The 25,884-nt window shown below is 45.8% G+C and overlaps 1 pseudogene; it reads left to right on the top strand.

Moving 5' to 3' along the window:
• The first annotated feature begins 11,961 nt into the window (after positions 1–11,961).
• The window catches only part of LOC147107475 (uncharacterized), a 95,899-nt pseudogene continuing 81,976 nt past the window's right edge, over positions 11,962–25,884 (top strand).

Below are 25,884 nucleotides of genomic sequence, written 5' to 3'. Positions count from 1 at the left end.
TATAAGCCTGTGTAGTAACTTTGTATAGTAGTTCCAGTTTTGTCTCCATTCAGTAAACACCTGTTATAACCAACTCCTGCAGTCCGTGTCTCAATTACACACGGACGTAACACTGGCGATGAACAGATCCGAACTTACCTACAGTTCTGCACCGCCTCACGGGGATCCATCCCTGAAGCGAAGTTGTTAGAGGTCGAGGCCAGAAGGAAGAAATCCAAAAAGAAAAAAAAACAAACAGAGAAACGGGCGTCGACCGGGGGCAACCGCCTCTGATTCATCGAATTCGAAGATTGCAGGAGAGGCTGTCGAGAACGGGGCTTGGTTATCCTGTCTACGGTGTTCCAGCTAATCGGGCTGGTGGCAGGTAGTACACTGATCCTTCCTGGGCTGCGGCGGGCTAGAGCTCGATCGGGTGGCTTTTCAACGGGGCCGAGCAGCGTTGTCGGGAAGAGGAGAGAGAGAGAGAGAGGGTGGAGCACACAGGGCGCGGCCGGTGCTACGAAGCCGGGCAGCGTACAGACCCGAGAAGAGGGAGGAAAGTGTCCCATAGGGTCTGCTCTGACGATGGGAACAGTAATTAAAATAAAAGAAATTAGAAGCGCAGAAAGCCACGAGGAGCTGCAGTTTGCCACGGGGACCGCGGAGAGCGGCGTTAGCAGCAGCGCGGGGGGGAAGTGCGCGAAGACCATAGGGCATCACCATCAAGGCATAAAAATGCCAGCAACAGCGCTAGCAGCAGCGGAGAAGACAGAAAGCGCGGGAGGCGCCATCTTAATCCAGCGGGGAAGAAGGCAAAGCGCGGGAGGCACCATTTTGTTCAATCGGGGAAGAAGGCAAAGCGCGGGAGGCACCATCTTAGATCTCCAAGATGCCGAAGACTGGCATATCACTGCCTTCGATAATGCAATGGAAGACTAGACCACGTATGTGGAAAGAGTCGAAGTATATTGCAAGGCAAATGAAGTAGCCGATGAGAAAAAGGCATCGGTACTACTAAACTTAATGGGTGCAAGAACGTACGGCCTATTGCGGAATCTGATCACTCCAGTCAAACCGATGGCGAAGAGTTTTAACAAAATTGTTGATATCCTACAGGAACACCTAAATCCTACACCGCTGCTGAGAAAGATTTAAATTCCACAAGAGAAATCAGCATAAAGATGAGGGCAATGCTGATTACCTTACGGAACTACGCAAGCTATCAAAGCACTGCCAGTTCGGAGCAGGACTGGCAGATACCCTACGGGACAAATTTGTCTGTGGACTCCTGAGTGAAGGAACCCAGAAGAGGTTACTCTCAGAGAAAGAGCTGACGCTAGATAAGGCTTTCAGTGTGGCAGTATCGTACGAAGCAGCAGCAAGGGGAGTTGCAGAAATACAGCAAAAGCCACAGGAATACGGCACCCATGAAATGACACGGGGATTTGAAAAATGTTATCGCTGCGGCAGAACAACCCATGACCAGAAGGACTGCTGGTCTAAGGACAAAATATGCAGGCAATGCGGAAAGATGGGACACATTGCACGAGTTTGTAGGTCCGGGAAGAAGACTAACGACAACAAAAAGGCTACTAAGGAACAGTACAGGAAAGTACAAAAGATGACGGACAGTAGTTCCGAAGACCAGAAGACGATAGTGAATCCGGGAACAAGAGACTAAGCTGTCTCAAACTACGCAACGTAATCGTAAAAGAGGATCACCGAACCATTTGGGTCACCCTCACGATAGCAGGGTCCCAAGTCAAAATGGAATTGGATACAGGATCAGCCCTGACCATCATGAATCGACGAGACTACGAGCGGCTATTCTAACACATACCCTTGAAAGACACATCCATTGTCTTGAAGACGTATATGGGGCAGAAAGTATACCCCAGAGGGAAAATAAGGGTGCCTGTCGAATACAACGGCAAGGAAATACAGAAATTGTATCTGTACATACTGCAAGATGGTGGACCACCGTTATTGGGACGTGAATGGATCAGAAAGATAAGTTTAGACTGGCACTCCATTCAGGCACTGACTGTGGCTGGTAAAAAGGATGACGACGTCACACCTGGACGATTGTCAAAAATCTTAGCTAACGCCAAAGAGGTATTTCAACAAGAACTGGGAACTCTTAAAGGCGTAACCGCCTCGATAAAAATAGAAGAGAATGCAATTCCCAAGTTTTTCACAGCAAGACTGGTACCGTATGCAATTCGCCCAGCCGTCGAGGCAGAGCTGGAGAATCTGAAGAATGCAGGCGTGTTATCTAAGGTAGACTGGAGTGAGTGGGCGACACCCATCATTCCTGTCATGAAGAAAACATTAAACAATAAGTCTGAGGAGCCAAGGAAGGTTCGCATCTGTGGGGACTTCAAGGTGACGGTGAACCCAGTCCTTCACACAGTACAGTATCCTCTCCCGAGGATAGAAGATATTTTCACCACACTATCTGGAGGGAAGCGTTTTACAAAAATTGACCTAGCACAAGCATATTTGCAGATGGAGGTTGAAGAATCCTCTAGGAAGTATCTCACGATAAACACTCACAAAGGTCTTTACCAGTATAATCGACTGGTATTCGGAGTAGCATCAGCTCCGGCGATATGGCAAAGAGCGATGGAACAAGTCCTGCAAGGGATTCCGGGGACTCTGTTACTTGGATGACATCCTAGTGACAGGTGAAGATGACAGTGAACACCTTGCCAACCTAGAGCAGGTGCTCACTAGACTTAGAGAACATGGGCTACGAGCCAATCGCCCCAAGTGCGAGTTTTTTAAGAAACAGATATCGTATTGTGGCCACGTGATTGATGAAGAGGGGTTACATAAGTCCCCTGACAAAATTGAAGCGGTAGTTAAGGCTCCAGCGCCTGAAAATGTGTCGCAACTGAGGTCATTCCTCGGATTGGTGAATTACTACCATAAGTTTTTGCCGAATTTGTCCACAATTCTGCACCCACTGAACGCCCTACTACAAACTGGAGTAGCATGGAAATGGAGCGATGAATGTAAGCGGGCCTTTCAGAAGTGTAAAGACCTAATCACTTCAAGAGAAGTATTGGCTCACTACAACCCATCACTACCGATAAGACTGGCGTGTGATGCGTCTCCCTACGGCATTGGAGCGGTACTGTCACATAAATTCCTTGATGGTTCAGAGAGGCCGATAGCTTTCGCGTCACGCTCGTTAACTTCAGCCGAGCGTAACTACGCCCAGATTGACAGAGAGGCCCTCAGCCTGGTGTGGGGGGTGAAGAAGTTCAATCACTACCTGCACGGTCAGAAATTTACTCTACTAACTGATCATCAACCTCTTGTCTCCATTTTCAACCCTCAGAAGGGCGTCCCGATAATGACAGCACAACGGCTACAGAGGTGGTCCCTTTTCCTAGGGGCACACCAATATGACATCGAGTACAAAGGAACTTAACAGCATGGGAATGCTGATGGATTGTCGCGCCTACCGTTGCCGATGGTGGAAGAAGCACCTGCAGTGGATCCTGTGGAGGTATTCCACTCGACCATAGTCGAATGTCTACCTGTGACAAATGCAAACATAAAAAAGGAAACACAAAATGACCCGACACTCTCCAGGGTCTATGATGTAACGGTGAAGGGATGGCCAGCACATGGCGAACCACTGTTGCCAGCATTCTCGCCGAGAAGAGAACAGCTGTCAGTGTGCAGAGGAACCTTGATGTGTGGAGCCAGAGTAGTAATTCCACCCAAATTGAAAGATAGAGTGCTCAATGAGCTTCATGAGGGTCATCTGGGAGGGGTAAAAATGAAGAACTTAGCCAGAGCGTTTGTGTGGTGGCCGGGAATCGATAGAGAAATCGAAGAGATGACCAAGAGCTGTACAGGATGCCAGAAGGTCCAAAACGCCCCACCACAAGCCCCTCTACATCCATGGGAGTGGCCCTCATCTGGTTAGTGGTTAGTGGTTAGCACTGTTGCCTCACAGCGCCAGGGACCCGGGTTCGAATCCGGCCTCGGGCGACTGTCTGTGTGGAGTTTGCACATTCTCCCCGTGTTTGCGTGGGTTTCCTCCGGGTGCTCCGGTTTCCTCCCACAGTCCAAAGATGTGCGGGTTAGGTTGATTGGCTATGATAAATTGACCCTTAGTGTTAGGGGGATTAAATACGTGGGGTTACGGGGATAGGGTGGGATATGTGTTGGTGTAGGGGTTACGGGGATCGGGTGGAATATGTGTCGGCGCAGGCTCGATGGGCCGAAATGGCCTCTATCTGCACTGTGGGGTTTCTGTGATTTCTGTGATTTCTGTGATCTCCATGGCAAAGGGTGCACATTGATTTTGCTGGTCCATTTATGGACTCGATGTTTTTAATTGCGGTGGATGCACATTCAAAGTGGCCAGAGGTAATAAAAATATCCTCAACCACCACAGAAAAAACTATCACAGTCTTACGAACCATATTCGCCAGAAATGGGCTGCCTGAACAGGTTTGCTCCGACAATGGACCACAGTTTGTGTCTGAAGAGTTCCGGCGGTTCTTCAAGAACAATGGTGTTAAGCATTACACATCCGCCCCATATCATCCAGCCACCAATGGATTGGCTGAGAGGTTCGTTCAAACATTCAAGAAGGCTATCAAGGCAATGTGTAATGAAGACATACCCCTACAACACAAGGTGGATAACTTCTTGTTTGCCTACCGGAATGCGACACATGCGGTTACCAACCAAACTCCAGCCATGATGTTCTTCAATCGAAGACTAAGATGCCGCTTGGATTTGGTTAAGCCAAACATCAGAAGAGATGTGGAGAACAGGCAGTTTCAGAATATGAATGAAAGACCGACCAGGAGTTTTAAGATAGGTCAACCAGTTTTGGCCCGGGACTACCGCACAGAGAAATGGCTGCCAGGAACGATCTGCACACGGCAAGGACCTCTAATGTATACCGTGGACGTTGGAGAGAGCATTGTAAGACGCTATGCTGACCAGATTCTAGAGTCACTGGAAAACGTCAAATCCACACCACAATCCGATACACCTGGTGATGAAACCAAAGTACCAATTGCATCTACCTCAGAATCGGTCATATTGGAAGCAGACGAACCAAACAACGACGTTGATCCCGAATCAACTTGGCCAGAAGAACCTGATACCCCAAAGAGGCGTTATCCAGACAGAATCGGGAAGCCTCCGCAAAGACTGAATTTATAATTGCTTAACTTCAGCTAATGTATATAGCAACTGTAATTGTAAATATGTTATTTAATTATTAATCGAATGTTATGTACTGTTTAGCTAAAAGGGGAGGAATTGTAGTGTATGTACTTTGAAGAAGGAACTATATTCTGCAGCCCCTGTATACTGCACTACCAGTAGTGACCACCCCTGTATATAAGCCTGTGCAGTAACTTTGTATAGTAGTTCCAGTTTTGTCTCCATTCAGTAAACACCTGTTGTAACCAACTCCTGCAGCCCGTGTCTCAATTACACACGGACGTAACATGAGGCTTGGTCCGCTGCCATGAGGGCGTAGTCGATGCCCAAATGAACCGTATTGACGATCGCGCGGGAGAGGCAGTCTGCCACCAGGTTGTCCTTACCGGCCACGTGCCGTATATCCGTGGTGAATTCGGATATGTAGGTCAGTTGACGCTGCTGTCGGGCTGACCACGGTTCGGCGGTCTTGGACATGGCAAAGGTCAGCGGCTTATCGTCCACAAAGGCGGTGAAAGGACGTCCTTCCAGAAGGAACCGAAAATGGCGGATGGCCAGATAAAGGGCGAGCAACTCCCAGTCGAACGTGCTGTATGCTCTCTCGTTCTGTCGTAGTTGACGGCTGAAGAATGCCAGCGGCTGCCACGTCCCATTCACCTACTGCTGTTGCACGGCACCGACTGCGTAGTCCGACACGTCGGTGGTGAGGGCGATGGTGGCTCCTGGCAGCGGGTGCGCCAGCATGGTGGCGTTGGCTAAGGCGCTTTTGGTGTCGGCGAATGCTCAGGCCATGTCCACCGTCCAGTCTACCGGATTCTTGCCAGTCTTGCCCTTGAGGGCCTCGTACAGGGGCTGCATGAGTAGTGCCGCCTTAGGCACGAAACGGTGGTGAAAGTTTACCATGCTTAGGAATTCCTGCAGGGCCTTTATGTTCAGCGGGCATGGAAAAGATGTCACCGCCTCTACCTTCGAAGGTAAAGGAACCGTTCCCTCTGAGGTGATGCGATGCCCCAGGAAATCAATTTGGTGCAGGCCAAACTGACACTTGGCCGGGTTGATAATCAGGCCATGTTGGCTGAGGTGTCGAAAAAGGGTGCGTAGGTGACAGGTATGTTCTTCCTTGGTAGGACTGGCAATTAGAATATCGTCCAGGTAGACGAAGAGGAACCTGAGGTCCCGCAGCACGGAGTCCATCAGGCGTTGGAAAGCCTGGGCTGCGTTCTTTAACCCAAACGGCATCCGTAAAAACTCGAAGAGGCCGAATGGGGTGATGACTGCGGTCTTCTGGATGAACTGGGACCTGGTGTTAGCCCCGGGCGAGGTCGTCTTTTGAGAACACGGTGCTCCCTGCCAAATGGGCAGAGAAATCCTGGATATGGGGGATCGGGTACCGACCAGGAGTGGTGGCATCATTTAGCCATCGATAGTCGCCGCATGGCCGCCATCCGCCACCAGGCTTCAGGACGATATGGAGGGGCGAAGACCAGGGACTATTCGACCGGCGAATAATCCCTAACCTTTCCATGGTTGCGAACTCCGCCTTTGCGACCGCCAGCTTGCCAGGCTCTAGGCGCCGGGCCCGCGCGTAGACCGGGGGGGCCGTTGGTGGTGATGTGGTGCTCCACACCATGCTTCGTGGCTGTGAAGGAGAACGTGGGTCTTGTCAGGTCGGGGAATTCATTGAGCAGGCGAGTGAGCTCATCAGGAGTCGGGAACGCACAGGAGACGGTGCGTGACGTAGTGTTACTGCGGTAACACAGAAGAGAATTAAAAGTTGCTGCGTTGATCAGCCGCCGGTTCCTAACATCGACCAGGAGGCTGTTGGCGCACAGGAAATCCGCGCCGAGGAGGGGCTGGGAAACTTTGGCCGCAACAAACTCCCAGTGAAAACGTTGCTCCCCGAGGCACAACTCCACTCGCCGTCTGCCGAAGGTCCGAATAGTTCCGCCATTGGCCGCTTCAAGGGTGGGGCCGTGATTCCCCGTCTGCACATCGAGGGCAGACGTGGGTAAAATGCTGCACTGCGCTCCGGTGTCGCACAGAAAACGACGAGCGGAGAGAGTATCAGTGATGACCAGCAATTTTCCCGCGTTGCCGACCGCCATTGCGGCCGCGGGGGTGTCCGTTAGACCCGTTCCTCGGTGGTCGCAGTGTAAGTTGTTTTTTTGGGGGAAAACTGCAGGGTGGGCGGCAACGCTTCACCTTCGCGCTGAACTGCGCATGGTAGAAACACAGCCCAGCAGGCTGACGAGCTGGGGCGGTGTCTGCGGGGGATGGGTGCCTCATGGCGGTGCAGTACTGCCGAGTTACAGCGAAAATTTTGTCAGCCTCCGCAGCGAGTGTTGCGCAGTCTTCAACTTCAGATCTGGCCAGGGCAGTTTGTACCTGTTCAGGCAGTTGGCTGAGGAAAATCTCGCGGAAGAGGAAACATTCCCGTTCTGAGCCCAGGAGTGTGAGCATTTGGCTCATCAACTCTGAAGGCTTGGAGTCCCCGAGCCCGGGCATAACGAGTAATCGACGGGCACGCTCCGATTTTGTGAGCCCGAAAACCTGCAGTAACCGCGCTTTGAGGGTTTCATACCTGTGCTCCGTTGGGGTGTTTTCGAGGAGACTGATGATCCGAGAGGCGGTAGTGCTGTCGAGTGCGGAGACCAAATAAAGATATTTGGTCTGATCTGCATCGATATTCCTCAGGGCGAACTGGGCCTCGACCTGAATAAACCACGAGGGCGCTTGCTGCTCCCAGAACTGCGGTAGCTTTAGTGAAACGGCGTTTGCTTCCATGCTGTGCTCTTCTTCTGTGAAAACGTTCACAAAAACGGGGTCACCATTGTAGGAATTAACGAATTCCTATGAATAACTGAGATCGACACAGGAGAGCAATTAAACAGGTCTTTACTCAAAGGAGATGCCACAGGGACTGCCTGGGCAGCCCCGTGGTTTGCGACTTGACGTCATCGCGTTTGCCCGCATTTTACCGCGCTCTTAAAGGGGCCACGCCCCGTACATGCAAACTCTATATACAAAACACAGTAATGCCTAACACAATGGTACAGGTTTAGGCTGGTGTTAGAACATCGTTAAAGGGAATTATATACAGTTATCCAGAGTCATTCAGTGGTTCTGCCACAGTACCATCTATACTCGTCCCCAAATCCCCTAACTTTTAGTTTCTCAATTTCAAATCTGTTCCAAACAGACTGAGACCAGCAGCTGTGGTCTCAGAAGGTTTCAGAAACCTCTTCCCGGTGGGAGAATTTAGAGCTTGCCTTTTTCAGTAATAAAAACACAATGCACCATACTAATCTGATGTCAAGTAAATCCACTCACCCACCAGCTCTCACTGCGCCCTCGGCTTGTCCTGTGCATTTTAAAGGTCCGTTCTCCGGCCAGTCACAATTGGCCGAAACACAGGGTCAGGTGACTCAATCCCCCAGAGTGCTGTGTGGCCGAAGCTATTGATGGTCTTTTCTCCGCCGCAATGCATTGTGGGAAGGCGGGGCCGCCATCGTCGCCTCCAGCTCCTGGAATCTGTTCCTGAGCTCAAACTGGGTGGGAACGGGCCAAGAATCTCCTCCCAGGGTTTCTGTACATTAGTGTTTAAAAAAACAAAGACGATACGGGGACGATTTTTCTGAACCGGAGACTCTTCCGGGGACATTGTTTGCCCAGGGACATTGTTTGACAGTCCTAATCCAGGGACTGTCCCCGCAAAATGGAGGTATATGATCAGCCTACATTACAACAGCAATGCTGGGTCAGGTCCAGTTACGTTGACAGGGAAAATCCTAGGGAATCATACAGTAGTGCAGGGGCACAGATGCCTGACATGTCATTCTTCACCCCTTTTTCCTCTTCGCTGCACATGGGGTGCACCAGTTTCCCAGGTACAGTGAGGAGCAAAATCTGCTCCAGTATTTCTTACACTGTCTGATCATTTATAAGACTTTTGGAGAAAAGCAGTGTTGCTCAGATTTTCCCAATGTGTTGATTGTATGTGAGTGAAATAGTTTTGTTGTCCACTGCATGGAGACCAAGCATCAACTTCAGAAACTGAAACAGACTGAATTTAACTCAAGATATTGAACACTGAACTAAACATAATGGCCCAGAAATTAGGGTCTCCACGGGTGAGTATGCACGGGGTACTCACCCGTAAGGCCGATGGGAGTGCTGGTTTCCCGCATGCGCTGCGCATGCGCGGGAAACCGGCACTTCCGTTCCCCTGAACGAAGGGGTTAAGAGGTCGATCGCGTGCGACGTATGATGTAGCGCGTGCGCATGGAACTTAGGAGTTTTTCTCAATTGGTGCAGTGCGGGTAAGTCCCCAGCATTTGCACATGTAAAAAGCAGGAGAAAAGCCCTGGTAGAAGCTCCGTAACGATCAGGAAGAAGAACTCTTTCAGCAGTGGGGCTACTAAACGGAACATTTTTAATTGTGAAAGGGAGCAAAGTTATTTTAACAAAGTCTGAGGTAAGTTTCCAACTTTAAATTTTTTTTTTAAACGGGTTTTGAGTACTGTAGTTATAAGGAGCAACTCTTGCTGTGTGCAAGGCCTAATTGAATTTGATTTTTTAATTAAATGTGAAAGTGACTGTTTAAAAATGAATAATTTAACATCTACAAAAGTTTTGAAAAAGAAAATTATCATCAGTAATATATAAGTATGTATGTATTCCTTTAAGTATGTGTATGTATGTATGTATGTATGAATGTATGACTTTCAGAAAATGTTAGTTATTGGAAAATCATCTCGGGCTGTGATATTCATCAGGCGGGTTTGACCTGTTCCCAAGCCGATAACGCACGTTTCCTGCCATAGCCCGAGGTGATTTTCTAGCCACTCACTTTATTAAAATTACTTTAACAACTCTTTCCATTTTTTCCTTACAAGGACTTCTGTTTAAAGAGGAAGCCTGTGAGGGAGAAACATGCTCTTTATAAATGCTGTCCTGATCCTTTTGTGCGATTTTGCTTCAGAGAATTCGAAACGCCAGGGAACAACATAGAAGAGTGAGGAACCATAACCGCCTCCTGATCAGGAGGAACTACTACCCACCCCAGAGAGTGTACAGGGAGAGGCGATCATTTGAGATGCTGTCGGAGGAGTTGTGTGTGAGGAGGCTGCGCTTCAGTAAAGAGGCAATCGGCCGACTATGTGACAAGTTGAAGGAGGACCTTCAAACACGCTCGAAGATCCGCACTGCCTTGTCAGTGAACATGAAGGTAACCACAGCATTGAACTTCTTTGCAAGTGGGTCATTTCAAGCAAGCACTGGTGACATAAGCAACATCTCCAAGAATGCTGCGAGGGTCTGCATTCACCAGGTCACAGATGCCATTTTCTGTAGGCTTTCAGAGTTCATTAAGTTTGACTTGTCCACTGGACATCAAAAGGAGATGGCCCCTGCATTTCATCGCACTGCTGGGTTCCCCAAAGTGATTGGGGCCATTGATAGAACCCATATTGCATTGAAGGGACCAGTGGATGCACCTGTGATGTACATCAACAGGAAGGGGTATCATTCATTGAATGTAATGATAGTATGTGATGCGCACCTCAGGATCCTAAACGTGAATGCAGCGCACCGGGGAAGTAATCATGACTCCTTTGTCCTCCGTAACTCGAACTTATATGACGCCCTCAGCAAATTGCCTCCAGGATCCACATGGATATTGGGCGACAAGGGCTACCCGCCAAGACCATGGCTGATGACTCCCTACCGCAAGACCAATAATGAGGCTCAGGAGAGATACAACCAGGCACACGTGTCCACACGTCAAGTGGTGGAGAGGACAATCGTAGTTCTGAAATCACGCTTCCGGTGTCTGGATAGGTCAGGGGGGACCTTGCAGTATTCTCACCAGAAAGTGGCAAGGATTGTGATGGCCTGTTGTGCTTTGCATAACTTTGCCCTGCAGGAAGGACTGACCCTTAACACTGCAGAGGAGCTCCCTGCTGAAATGGAGGACATAAGCGCTGCCAATGTGCCTGTGGCCAGGCCTGATGGGGAGGAGCCAAGTGCTGCCGAAAGTAAGGCTGCTCGGGAACTGCTAGAAGCCAACACCTTCACGAGGTAGTGTCGCCTTGTGCCTCCCCCTCCCCCAGTAAGGCAAAGAAAGGAGCAGACACATTTTAAAGTGAAACAGTGAACTTTTATTGCAGCATCAAAGACTTTTGAGGTTCAGTTTTGTTGTAGATAGTTTATAACTTTTAAATGTTAGCTAGCTATTTTCTACTTTTCAAAGATTCGTAAACATGAATAGTTTGGAAAAAACTTTGTAAACAGTTTAAAGTAACTTTTTTTGGTTTCTTAGTGCAATAAAGACATTCAAGATGGAAACTAGCTATTTTCTAAATTTCAAACAGTTGTAAAAATATTTTTCCTAAAATAAAAGTTGAAATTTTTTTCAAACTGACTACAGGCTGTACTTTTTAAACGAAAAGGTTACATATACTTTCAGTCACAAATATAATTTGCTAATTAAATAAAATGAATGAAAAAAATGCTTTCAGGGATTTTAAAACTCTTTAAATTGCTTCAAATCTCTTTAAAACTATTTAAGATTCTTCCAATTCATATAAAAGTATTTAAAAGTTTATAAAAGTTACCAAAAGATTCATAAAAATACAAAGAACCAACTTACCAGGCTGTTTCTGCATGTACCAAGGCTTTGGAGCTTGTGAAAAAGATTGGGGGCGTGTCCTATGCTAATGCGACCTCACAGGGCGGGTCTCCCTTACACTCTGCGCTGGACGCTCCGCGCAGGCTGCACTCATGGGCGGCGTGACGTCAGACGCTGCCCGGGAGTTTTCCTCAATAAAACGGAATTCCACGCACGCCAAGAGCACAACGGCCGGCGCGCTAGGTAAGTGCAGATCGGGGGCTTGCACCCGCGGCAAGCCCCCGACCCTAATTTCTGGGCCATTGAGAAAAATTGCAGTATACATCACAGTCCAAAAAGCTTCTGAATAGGGACCAATCAATCAATCAAATTCAAAGCCACAATGGTGCATAGAATCATTTAACAAGTAACAGTTCACACTTGATGCGCTATCAATTACTCATAAAAGACTGAGAGTTAAGAGAGTAACTAAAGGCTTTTATTAACAAAAGAATGAAGGTCTGCCTCGAGTGGTCGACCGGTCCAGAAATACAAAGGGCTGGGGAGCAGTCACCTTTATACTAGGACTTGTGGAAGGAGTCAGCCGAGGCATGGCCAGGCATGTACACAGTGGAATACAAACAGTGGTTTACCACAACACTATGTCCTGCTCTTGCATATTTATTAATAATTTGGCCAAATATAATTAGATTAGCATCCAGAGAAAAGCTGCTACATCCTGGGTCAGCTACAGAACAAAAAACCTTTCTGTGTTCTTGTAAATGGCTTGCCTCTCATGCAGACTGGATCTGCTCAGGACAGTTTTGTGTATTGGCTGTGTCCCTGACACAAAGCCAAAAATTTCAGGCAAAGCATGAGAACAGGAAGTTGCAAAAGGACATAGGCAGATTAAGTGAGTGGACAAAACTGTGGCAGATGGAGTTCAATATGGGGAAGCGTGAGGTCCACTTTGGATCCGAGAAAGACAAATCAGAATATTCTCTTAATGGTGAGAGACTAGGAATGCTGGAGGAGCAAAAAGATTCAGGTGTTCATATACACAAATCACTAAAAGCTAGTGCACAGGTACAAAAGATAACCTAAATGAATAATGGAATATTGGCCTTTATCTTGAGGGTGCTGGAATTCAAAAGTTCCCTTTCCTCCCTCACTGCCTTCCTGGCCTACCTATCTCTGATCACTTTCTTGCATCTCTCACCACACACATGCCCCTTCTCCCTTCCAACCCCATTTCCTTCGGCGTCCACCCCTGGAAAAATTCTCCCCAAGACACTCATAACACTTTCAAACTCTCTAGTCTCGAGCCTGCTGTTCGCCACGATAATTTTGCAGCTGTCGATCTGCTCAATCACTCCTTTAGCTCTGACTTTCTCTCGCCCTGTTCTTCCCCCCACCCCCCATCTTCACTCTCTTAAGTCTAGTGGGCACAGATTTGAAAGTATATGGCGCACAACTGATTTAGCCATTCATCGCCAGGTCAAGCGCTACCGGGCCCTGCTCTCTGCTACCAAAACTGCTCACTACACCAGGATCATCCTGTAATGCAAAGATAACCCCAGGTAACTTTTCTTTACTATCATCTCCTTAAGCCCATCTCCCTTGCCCCCTCCACCCTCTGGCCACATGCATTCAGCACTCACTTTGCCCCACCATTGGCAGCCGTGCCTAGGTCATAATCCCCTCCCTAAATCATTCTGCCTCTTCACCTCTCTCTCTTCCTTTAAGACCCTCTTTAAAACCTACCCCTTCGACCAAGCTTTTAGTCATCCCTCCTAATATCTACTTCTTTGGCTCGATGTCAATTTTCATCTAGTACACTCCTGTGAAGCACTTAGAGATGTTTTCCTATATTAATGGCACTATATAAATACAAGCTGTTGTTGTTTTGTAGAATTAGAAATGACTGGCAAAAGGGAGTAAACAGAATTCAGATTAAGAATTTCCATGTGATGAGTTCCGCCGCCTTTATGCCAATGGAAAAAGACTTGCACCTGGTGGTCTGGAGAGGTATTTACACGAGAGTTACCTGGGTCAGCTCATTTGTATAATCATTGGAGTAGTGATTGGCTTAAGTCCCTTGTAATATGGGCTGAAATACATGGAAATTAGACTGCTGCCTTAAAAAATTTCTGGCTGAACACCACAGCAATCACCTGGAGGAGCAGCAGGTAAAGAAGGAACAAAGCTCGGCTCGCTCACTTCACTCTCAGCTGCCTTCACTGCATGTCTCATCAATCTGTTACTGATCCTCTGCAAGAATGTCTCTACTGCAGGAGCAGCTGGCACACGGAACCAAACAAGGCAGCAGGGCATAGCACACACAGGCACAGAAGAAGATACCACAATTTCACAGACACTGATCTGCTATCCTCCTCGAGAAAATGAATATCAGGAGACACAGACTGTTGCACATGGCAGTAGCAAACCTGCCAGACATGTCACTCGTGCCACCTGGAGGGAGGTGTCAATGGCACTGAGTGCTAACTCTCCCACCTGCAGGACAGCAGACCTGTGCTGAAAGAATTTCAACAACCTCATCAGGGCAGGAAAGGTAACTCACATTCCACTTTCTTTTTTCTTCCTTGTCTACCATCAGCACACTCTTCACTCTCGACAAACAACTAATATAAGCAACTGTATAACTAATCCCTCACGATGCATTCTGGTTAGGGGGAGCTCTATTTTGGCATCTTGCACTATGGTTACCCATCTCTCCATACAGCAATTACTTACATGCGCAATCTTAAAATCCCTTCCTCCACTTTAACAGCTTCAGACCCCCACATCTCTTACTTTAGCTCCCCCCACCCTACTTGGCATACACCACTCAACTGCTAACCTTCACCTATTTACTCAATCTTATTGCAGGAGAAGTTGGTGCACAGTGCCCACAAGAATCATGTCACTGGAAGGGGCATCCTCATCTTTAAACAGCTTGCACCCTACGAAAAGACGGCCATAAAACTCATAGGGAAGCACTCTGCTCTTTTCATGAGAGACGATGAGGTCAGGGCATCTTACCAGTGCCAGGTTAGTAATTGAACACTAGCGTTGTCACCTTGGCATCCATGTGAAGTACTACACAAGTTTCCACCCCCTTGTCTGTCCCCTTAATCCCAACCCATTCTTAGCTTCAACCCTTCTTTCCTGCAGATCCACCACAGCAACGAGGGGTAGAGGAGGCGAAAGATTATGATGATGAAGAGAAAGAAGAACAGAGACAGAACTACCTCCTTGTGAACTATGCTGATGATGAAGAGAAAGAGAAGAGAAAGACGATGATAATGAAGAGGGAGTTGAAGTAGGATTCAAGCCTGCCCATGAGCTCCTGCATGACCTCCTACCCCATGTTCCTCTGCCCTGCCCCCTCCAATTCATTCCCTGAATTATGTGTTTCTCTACTCCCATGCGCCAGTTTAGATACTTTCAGCCAGGGGGAAATTAGACAATATGGTTATAAAGGTGACCACTGTCCACAATTCTTATGGCACAGGGTAATTTCAAGCAGCTGCATTGGATCTCTTCAACATCAGCCACCATGCAGTACAGGTATGCATTCGTCAGCCACTGATGTCCTTTACAGGAGAGCAGCCCAATTCATCACCTTTGGCATTACAGCAAGGCAGCAGTGAAATAGGGGCATACAGCTTTATGGGGTTGCTGGCTTCCCCAGGGTGCAATCAATAGCACCCACCTTGTTTTGTGGGCACCCACAAAACGCCCCCTCAATAACCTTAACAGGAAGGGCTTCCACTCCCTTAGTGTACAGATTGTGTGAGATCACAATCAGGATTCTGCACGTCGGTGCCCAATAACCAGGAAGTTGGCATGATGCCTTCATCCTTACATAATTCGCCCTCCCTGACCTCTTCAGGAAAGAGAATCAATTCAACGGGTGGCTTCTAAGTGAAAAATCCTACCCCCTGTTCTCATTGATAATGGTAAGAGTGGCCCGAGTAGCAACAGAGGAGCACTACATTGATGTACATGCCTCTACTAGACTGGCTATCAAGGGGACCATTGGGTGTTCAAGGCACCTTTTTGTGCCTGGACAAGTCGGAAGGGCCATTGTAGAATGCTCCACATCAGGTGTCAAGAATAGTTATAGCTTTATGTGCCCTTCACAACTTTGCACTTCAGCTACAGTTGCACTTCCACATGGCTGAGGAGAAAGCCCTTGTTCCATTGGATTCAGAACTAAATGGAGCAGGCCATCAGGATGACCAGCACTCAAAGAAGTTCTCAGTGACTGCTGCACGTGCATCAGTACACAGATCCTCTCTGAAGTCTTCTCTTCTATGCAACAGTGCCCACCTTTGGCATCACATCCTGGCCTCTTTCTCCTCCACTTGCAAATAAAGGGACATTCCCTCAAACTGATACCCAAGTAACCTGATGGTAGCTCCCTCTACAGGCCAGAGGCAGGTGGGCACTTTTTTTTGAAAAGGTGCAACAGTAGCGTAACTCACTTTGAGGAAATTTCTCCCCTGTCCCTTCCAACCAAGCCCATAATATTAAATACACAGAAACTGCAGGACAATTCCTCAACATCCAGGATAGATTTCCAAGCTGGGTGGGTATGCTGCTTATTTCAAGGAATGTTTTCCCTGAAGTCAGAATCGTTGTAACTGAGTTGGAACTATGTGGAATGGGCCCTGTGCTTTGAGCTGTGGACCACCCGAGTTAACTCTTCCCAATCAGAGCCTGCTTTTCTTCTGCAGAGCTCTACTTTCAAAATGTATTTCCCATAGAACATGGTGCTGGGGAATACCGACAATTCACTGTGTCTTGTCCTGCCGACTGTGATATGACATTGCATGCTTAATCCCATTTGACCTGTTGACCCTACCTTTGGGCTGCTCTGTAAATCTGAAAAATCAATGTTTTTTAAATGAGCTACATATGTCGAGTGTAATGACGTGTGCATAGAAGAATTGTGCCCGCTGCAGCAACAATTAAGTATCATCAAAGTCCTTTCATTGATTGAGGTAAATAAAAGAGATTTAATTAATAATTCTGAGCTAAATATCAACAAGGAAACATGACTCACATGTTTTACAAATACCACATGTTATGGATTTAGCTGGATACCTAAGACTCTTTAAAACATTGTGATTTTATATCTCATTTTTTTCAAATGCTCTTTTGAGCATGTGTCCATAAAACTTAATTTTAATTTTAATTTTGCGCACCAATGGTAAAAGATTATAGTTAAAGATGTTATTAATGATTACTACTAACAATATTCATTGTCGGTGATTTTTTTTTTAACTGTACCATGGATCAAACTTAATAGCCCTTCTGTGGTAATAGTGTCATTCCTCCAATGGTTCAGCTGCTTAGGTCAGTGCCATACAGACCAGGAAGATCCTAGGTTCAATTCCCAATTTGTGCAGAATTAACTGATCTTATCCAGGGCAGCAAGCAGGGGGCTACAATTTATCTCAGGGCCCCTCAGTTAGGGAAGAGGAAAGTGGCAAGATTCACACTAGAATTCGGCATGTGTGGATGAGGCAGGATGTGCTGTGGTTAGCCTGGGTCAAAATTCTCTGTGTAGGCTCAGACATGGAAAACAGCAACTTAAGGGCGATACTGGAGGACTCCTGGCTCCTGTGGGTGAATCATTTAGTCAATAAATCAATGCCTTTAGGATAGGAGAGAGGGAGAAATTGGTGGGGGGAAAAAATTGGGATTGGCTCTCATGATCATACCAGAGAGCTGCCAGCATCAAACGGCTTCCTATAGAACTGTTCCTTCATTGGTCTAAATCCATCTGTAAGTGAACAGCCTTTCATAATTCTCCAAGCCCAGGAATTTTAAAACAGCTGAGGCTGAAAGTCTGGCACAAATGTGCAAAGAAGAAAGGAACCACAGGCCAAGTTAAAGGAGCCTGGGGGCCAGGTCTTGGATATCACAATCATGGAGCATCATGAGCAGACTCCAGAAGGCAGACTGCCTGTTTGGCCTCTCAGAATCTAAACAATACATTGCATGAGAGTGTAATGGTCAAAAAAAGTGTAAACTTCAAGATTATGAAAAGTTGGTTATTTCAAAATGATAATATTCTAAAGGTTAGCCTCCTTTACTCTAGAATCTGAGCTTTCTTTTTCTCTTAAACTATTACTAAGTATTAATGTTACCTGGTATATGTAGCTACAGTAACAACGTAGTACATCTGACAGTAACTTAAGTCATACTGTATGAAACAAAAGTATTTATTTCATTAAAATTACCTTGCTTAACTGTATAAAGCCATCTGATTGTGTGTAATTGCACAAAGTGAAAATCTACCGTTATTATGAATTAATAAATTTGCTTTTAATTGAACTGTATCAAGCATTCCATATGACGCGGGTGGCAAAAATGGGTTTAGGGCCTTCTACACTGAAGGTGTAGCAGTGTCTGAGTGGACCCTGGTTACAAAAGGACCTGAGAAAGTGAAATGAGGAGGTTGTGGCGGAGCCACTGAATGACTCTGGGCAACTGTATATAATTCCCTTTAACGATGTTCTAACACCAGCCTAAGCCAGTACCATTGTGTTAGACATTACTGTGTTTTGTATATAGTGTTTGTATGTACGGGGCATGGCCCCTTTAAGAGCGCGGGAAAACGTGGGCAAACGCGATAACGTCACGTCGCAAACCACGTGACTGTCCAGGCAGTCCTCGTGGAATCTCCATCTTGTTAAGATCTGTTTTCGTGGTTCTCCTGTATCGATGTCAACAAACTGTTTGAACTCGTTTAATTCAGTAAATAATAATTCTAATAGGTCTAAGAGCGTTAAAAAAACAAGCCTGAAGGCTTTGTGTCTTAATGCGAGGAGCATTTGTAATAAGTTGGATGAATTGGCTGCGCAAATAGAAGTAAACAAATACGATTTGGTTGGGATTACGGAAACGTGGCTCAAGGAAGGCCAGGACTGGGAACTCAACATCCAGGGGCATTCGATATTCAGGAAAGATAGACAAAAAGGAAAGGGAGGTGGGGTAGCATTACTGGTTAAAGAAGGGATTAACACAATTGTAATGAAGGATATTAGCTCTGATGAGGTGGAATCTGTATGGGTAGAATTGAGAAATACTAAGGGGAAAAAAACGTTAGTGGGAGTGGTTTATAGACCTCCAAACAGTAAGGCGGAGGTTGGGGATGGCATTAAAAGAGAAATAAAGAAGCGTGCAATAAGGGCACAGCAGTCATCATGGGTGACTTTAATCTACATATAGATTGGGCCAACCAAATGAGTAACAATACTGTGGAGGAGGAATTCCTGGAGTGTTTACGGGATGGTTTCCTGGACCAATATGTCGAGGAACCAACCAGAGATCAGGCCATCTTAGACTGGGTATTATGTAACGAGAAAGGATTAATTGGAATCTTGTTGTACGAGGCCCCTTGGGTCGGAGCGATCATAATATGATCGAATTCTTCCTTAAGATGGAGAATGAAATAGTTGACTCGGAGACTAGGGTCCTCAATTTAAATAAAGGAAACTACGATGGTCTGAGGAGCGAGTTGGGTAGGATTGATTGGGGAATGGCACTCAAAGGGTTGACGGTGGATAGGCAATGGCAAACATTCAAAGACCAAATGGATGAACTACAGAATTTGTTCATCCCAGTTTGGCATAAAAATAAAACAAAAAAGGTGACCCAACCATGGCTAACAAGGGAAATTAGGGACAGCATAAGGTCCAAGGAGAGGGCATATAAATTGGCCAGAAAAAGCAATAATCCTGAGGATTGGGAGCAGTTTAGGATTCAACAAAGGAGGACAAAGGGATTAATTAAGAAAGGGAAAATAGAATATGAGAGTAAGCTCGCAGGGAACATAAAAACTGACTGTAAAAACTTTTATAGATATGTGAAAAGAAAAAGATTGGTGAAGTCAAGCGTAGGTCCCTTGCAGTCAGAATCGGGGGAATTTATAATGGGGAACAAAGAAATATCAGACCAACTAAATACATATTTTGGTTCTGTCTTCACAAAGGAGGACACAAATAACCTCCCAGAGATGCCGGCGAATATAGGGTCTGATGAAAGGGTGGAACTGAAAGAAATCAGTATTTGTAGGGAAATGGTGTTAGGAAAATTGATGGGACAGAAGGCCGATAAATCCCCAGGGCCTGATAATCTACATCCCAGGGTACTTAAGGAAGTGGCCCTAGAAATAGTAGATGCATTGCTGGTCATCTTCCAGAACTCGATAGACTCTGGAACGGTACCCATGGATTGGCGGGTAGCTAATGTTACCCCACTATTCAAAAAAGGTGGTAGAGAGAAGGCGGTGAATTATAGACCGGTAAGCTTGACATCAGTAGTGGGGAAAATGCTAGAGTCCATTATAAATGATGTAATAGCAGAGCACTTGGAAAGCAGTGACTGGATCGGACAAAGTCAACATGGATTTACAAAAGGTAAATCATTCTTGACTAATCTACGGGAATTTTTTGAGGATGTAACTGGTAAAGGAGAACCAGTGGATGTGGTGTATTTGGACTTTCAGAAGGCTTTTGATAAGGTCCCGCATAAGAGATTAGCATGCAAAATTAAGGCACATGGGATTGGGGGCAAGGTATTGACTTGGATAGAGAACTGGTTGGCGGACAGAAAGCAAAGAGTTGGAATAAACGGGTCATTTTCCGAGTGGCAGGCAGTGACTAGTGGGATACCGCAAGGATCGGTCCTAGGACCCCAGCTGTTCACAATATATATTAATGATCTGGACGAGGGAATTGGATGTAATATCTCCAAATTTGCAGACGACACAAAGCTGGGTGGGAGGGTATGCTGTGAGGAGGATGTTGTGAAACTCCAGCATGATTTGGACAGGTTGGGTGATTGGGCAGAAACATGGCAAATGCACTATAATGTGGATAAATGTGAGGTTATCCACTTTGGTGGCAAAAACAGGAAGGCAGATTATTATTTGAATGGCAATAAATTGGGAGAAGGGGAAGTGCAAAGAGACCTGGGTGTTCTTGTACACCAGTCGCTGAAGGTAAGCATGCAGGTGCAGCAGGTGGTTAAGAAGGCAAATGGTATGTTGGCCTTCGTAGCAAGAGGGTTCTAGTACAAGAACAAGGATGTCTTGCTGCAGTTGTACAGGGCCTTGGTGGGACCACACCTTTAGTATTGTGCACAGTTTTGGTCGCCTTACCTGAGGAAGGATGTTCTTGTCATGGAAGGAGTGCAGCAAAGATTCACCAGGCTGATACCTGGGATGGCAGGAATGACGTATGAGGAGAGATTGTGTTGATTGGGCTTATACTCACCGGAGTTTAGAAGATTGAGAGGGGATCTCATCGAAACCTATAAAATTCTGTCAGGCCTGGACAGACTAGATGCAGGAAGGATGTTTCTGATGGCCGGGGAGTACAGAACTAGGGGTCATAGTCTAAGGATAAGGGGTAAGCCATTTAGGACTGAAATGAGGAGGAATTTCTTCACCCAGAGAGTGGTGAACCTGTGGAATTCTCTGCCACAGAGGGCGGTGGAGGCCAGTTCATTAAGTATATTCAAGAAAGAGTTGGATATATTTCTTAAGGCTAAAGGGATCAAGGGATATGGGGAGAAGGCAGGGACAGGGTACTGAATTTGGATGATCAGCCATGATCTCATTGAATGGCGGAGCAGGCTCGAAGGGCCGAATGGCCTACTCCTGCTCCTATCTTCTATGTTTCTATGTTTCTATGTCTTACATTAAAGACCTGTTTGATTGATCTCCTGAGTCGACCTCAGTTATTGGTTAGGAATTCGTCAATTCCTACAAGATAATCCATTTTTCTGACTGAATTTGGATTAATGTTTTAATTGAATAAGCAAATACAATGATAATGTTCCTGGTTGAATTTTACAGGTAAACTTATTTTAACTATTCAAGTAGTTATAAGCAAATGTACAATCATCATCAGAGCGTGGAGACAGCTTGAGGCAAATGATTAATAAAAATGAGAAAAAGTAATGAATGAATCCCGAGGATGAAATAGCTGGTGTAGATGTACTGTCGAATATATGAAAAACATGGATTGAACCATGCACGATAATTAGAACAGTGACAATATTTGTGGGACAAATTCACACTATTTATAATTGTATATCAGCTGAAAGGTCACTTGCCATTAAGCCAAGTTTTTGTTTTGTGCGCAAAAGCCGCTGGTTGTATGATTGCATGTAGATCACAGTTTTGAGTACAGTTTATTAATACTTTAAGTTTTTTCAACAATATTGCATACCTCATGATATTAAAAAAATGTATGAATGCTTGTGCAGTATAAAATACCGTGAATTAGATTTTGTGAACTTTAACTTTTGATGATTATCTAATGTATTGCTAGAGACTGCAGTCAGTCCATAGGTTTATTCCAATTCCCAATAACTAGGCATTTTTATTGCTTGTGTTGAGAAATAGCTTGTGCACCAGGGGCTTGATTCTAATCATCAGTGAAGCACTTGATATTTGTTGCATCTCATTAAACCTGGGGCACTATAAATTAACTGCATTTAGTAAGTGATTCAAATCATTGTTTCGATGTGCAATCCCAGCGGCTACAAAACAAAAATCCTGTTATAGTTCTAGTACAATTATTGATCCTGCTCACAGATTGAAAAGGAATACAATTTGTTATATTATCATAGAATCATAGAATCATAGAATGGTTACAGCACGGAAGAAGGCATTCGGCCCATCGAGCCCATGCCGGCTCTCTGCAAGAGCACTTCAGCTAGTCCCACTCCCCTGCCCTTTCCCCGTAGCCCTGCAAATTTCTTTCCTTCAGATACTTATCCAACTCTCTTTTGAAAGCCATGATTGAATCTGCCTCCACCGCCCTTTCAGGCAGTGCATAGAAGATAGGAGCAGGAGCAGGAGTAGGCCATTCGGCCCCTCGAGCCTGTTCTGCCATTTAATGAGATCATGGCTGATCATCCAAATTCAGTACACTGTCCCTGCTTTCTCCCGATATCCTTTGGTCCCTTTAGCCTTAAGAAATGTATCTAACTCCTTCTTGAATATATTTAATGAATTGGCCTCAACTGTCTTCTCTGGTAGAGAATTCCACAGGTTCACCACTCTCCGGGTGAAGAAATTTCTCCTAATCTCAGTCCTAAATGGCTTACCCCTTATCCTTAGACTGTGACCCCTGGTTCTGGACTCCCCTGCCATCGGGAACATCCTTCCTGCATCTAGTCTGTCTAGTCCTATTAGAATTTGATAAGTTTCAATAAGATCCCCTCTCATTCTTCTAAACTCTAGCGAATATAAGCCTAATCGACCCAATCTCTCCTCATACATCATTCCTGCCATCCCAAGTATTAGTCTGCTGAATCTTCGCTGCACTCTCTCCATGGCAAGAACATCCTTCCTCAGATATGGCGACCAAAACTGCACACAATACTCAAGGTGTGGTCTCACCAAGGCCCTGTACAACTGCAGCAAGACATCCTTGCCTCTGTACTCGAATCCTCTCGCTATGAAGGCCAACATACCATTTGGCTTCTTAACCGCCTGCTGCACCTGCATGCTTACCTTCAGTGACTGGTGCACAAGGACACCCAGGTCTCATTGCACTTCCCCTTTTCCCAATCTATTGTCGTTCAGATAATAATCTGTCTTCCTGTTTTTGCCACTGAAGTGGATAACCTTACATTTATCCACATCATACTGCATCTGCCATGCATCTGCCTAATCACTGTAAGATTCTCAAAATTCAGCAGATCCCCAAAACCAAGAAGATTACCCTAAAGGAGGGATTTTTGGACTGTTAATAAACCATGTCAGAATGGTATAAGAATATTGGGCCTAAGGGAGATTTAAAATCAAAGACCCCAGGATTTTGGTTTTATTTTTTAAAATCATGTTCGAGCCTGTGGAAGGAAAATGGCTGCAACAAAAGAATTGGGATTGGCCTCTGTAAATGGACAGTTTTGGGTATTGGCATTAACCGAGCTGTCTGGGGACTATCTAGACTGTCTCAGTCATTTTACATACTGACAATAGACCTACGGAAGAGCAGTTCCCACCCAAATTACAGAACCAACCAAAAACATGCATAATACAAAACATGCCACCAACCAACAAAAAACCTCAAGGCCCCACAGGAAACTCAAAGATTAAAGGCAAAACTGACAATTAAACAAGAGTTTAAACAATCGATGGGACCATCCCGAAACCACTTCACACGTTCTTAAACAACTTAAGCAAGCGATGGAACCATCCCGAAACCAATTAAACAATTGAACAGATCAATATTAATGAGCCCGCCCAAAATCTAACAATAAGCCAGGACTGATTAGCAGGCCTCGTTTAGTATAATTGGAGGCCTGTTTTTCAAGAAAGCAGTTAGTTCATCGAGTGGAGTTCATCAAGGAAATCATCAAGAAGCAGTTCAAGCAGTTCTCTCTCTCTATAGAGTTCAGCAGTCAGTTCAGAAAGGCAGCTCTGTCTTTCTCTACACAGTTCGCTCTCGAGTTCGACACAGGAGTTCTCTCTCTCTGGAAGCAACCGTTCACAGTCTCTCTTTCTGGAAGCACCAGTTCTCCACAGAAGTTCTCAACAGTGTCCGCGATCCAGAACATCACCAGACACACAGTCGAAGTCCTCTACCGCGTCTGGGGTACGGCAGGCACCAACCAACACATCCAGCGAACCCCGAAACCACGAACCAGCTCAACTGTCAAGGATTTGTTTGGTGAGCATTATCCCTGGTCCTTTGGAGCCCAACTTAGCTAGTAAAGTGGGATTGGGAGGGGTGAAGTATTTGTCTACTGTAGTTTTCCCTCATATGTACCGAAGTGTTCCCCATTTTTAGAGTGTTAAGATTATTGTGTTGTATTTTCTTTCTCAAATAAAGATAAAAGTTCTTGCACCAAAATCAGTTGTCTGCTGCACTTTTCATCACAACCCCCAAATAAGTCCAAGGTCTAGAACCAAGGGAGTGGGAGCAATTCGAACCACTCATAAGTTAGAGGCGAAGCTGACCCAAACACCACCCCTTACATCACCCAACCTGTCCAAATCATACTGGAGTTTCTTTGCATCCTCCTCACAGCACACACGCCCATCCAGCTTTGTGACGTCTACAAACTTGGAGATATTACAAATCATTGAAGGTGGCAGGACAGGTTGAGAAAGCAGTTCCAGATACTAACCACTCGCTGCGTAAAAAAGTTTTTTCTTACGTCGCATTTGGTTCTTTTGCCAATCACTCTAAATCTGTGTCCTCTGGTTCTCCACCCTTCTGCTAAAGGGAACAATTTCTCTCTATCTACTTTGTCCTGACCCCTCATGATTTTGCATACCTCTATCAAATCTCCCCTCAATCTTCTCTGCTCCAAGGAGAACAACCCTAGCTTCTCCAGTCTATCAATGTAACTGAAGTCCCTCATTCCTGGAATAATTCTTGTAAATCTTTTCTGCACCCTCTCTAAGGCCTTCACATCCTTCCTAAAGTGTGGTGCCCAGAATTGGACACAGTACTCCAGTTGGGGCCAAACCAGTGATTTTATACAGGTTCATCATAATTTCCAAATGTTTGTACTCTAAACCTCTATTTATGAAGTCCAGGATCCCATAAGCCTTTTTAACTGCTTTCTCAACCTGCCCTGCCACCTTCAAAGATTTGTGCACACATACCCCCAGGTCTCTCTGTTCATGCACCCACTTCAGGATTGTAACATTTAGTTTATATGTCCTGTCCTCCATTCTTTCTACCAAAATGTATCACTTCACACTTTTCCGCATTAAATTTCATCTGCCATGTGTCCGCCCATTTCACCAGCTTGTCTATGTCTTCCTGAAGTCTATCACTCTCCTCCTCACTGTTCACTATACTCCCAAGTTTTGTGTCATCTGCAAATTTTGAAATTGTGCCCTGTACACCCACATCCAAGTCATTAATATATATCAAGAAAAGCAGTGGTCCTAGAACCAACCTCTGGGAAACACCACTGTATACCTTCCTCCAGTCAGAAAAACAACCGTTCACCAATATTCTCTGTTTCCTACCACTTAGCCAATTTCGTATCCATGCTGACACTGTCCCTTTTATTCCATGGGCTTCAACTTTGCTTGCAAGCCT

This window comes from Somniosus microcephalus, chromosome 14 (genome assembly GCF_052327205.1).
Source record: "Somniosus microcephalus isolate GS21.2 chromosome 14, FLI_Smic_1.0, whole genome shotgun sequence".
In the NCBI taxonomy this organism is placed as follows: Eukaryota; Metazoa; Chordata; class Chondrichthyes; order Squaliformes; family Somniosidae; genus Somniosus; species Somniosus microcephalus.
The sequence above is the reverse complement of the archived record's forward strand: the minus strand, read 5'-3'. Positions and strand labels throughout refer to the sequence as shown.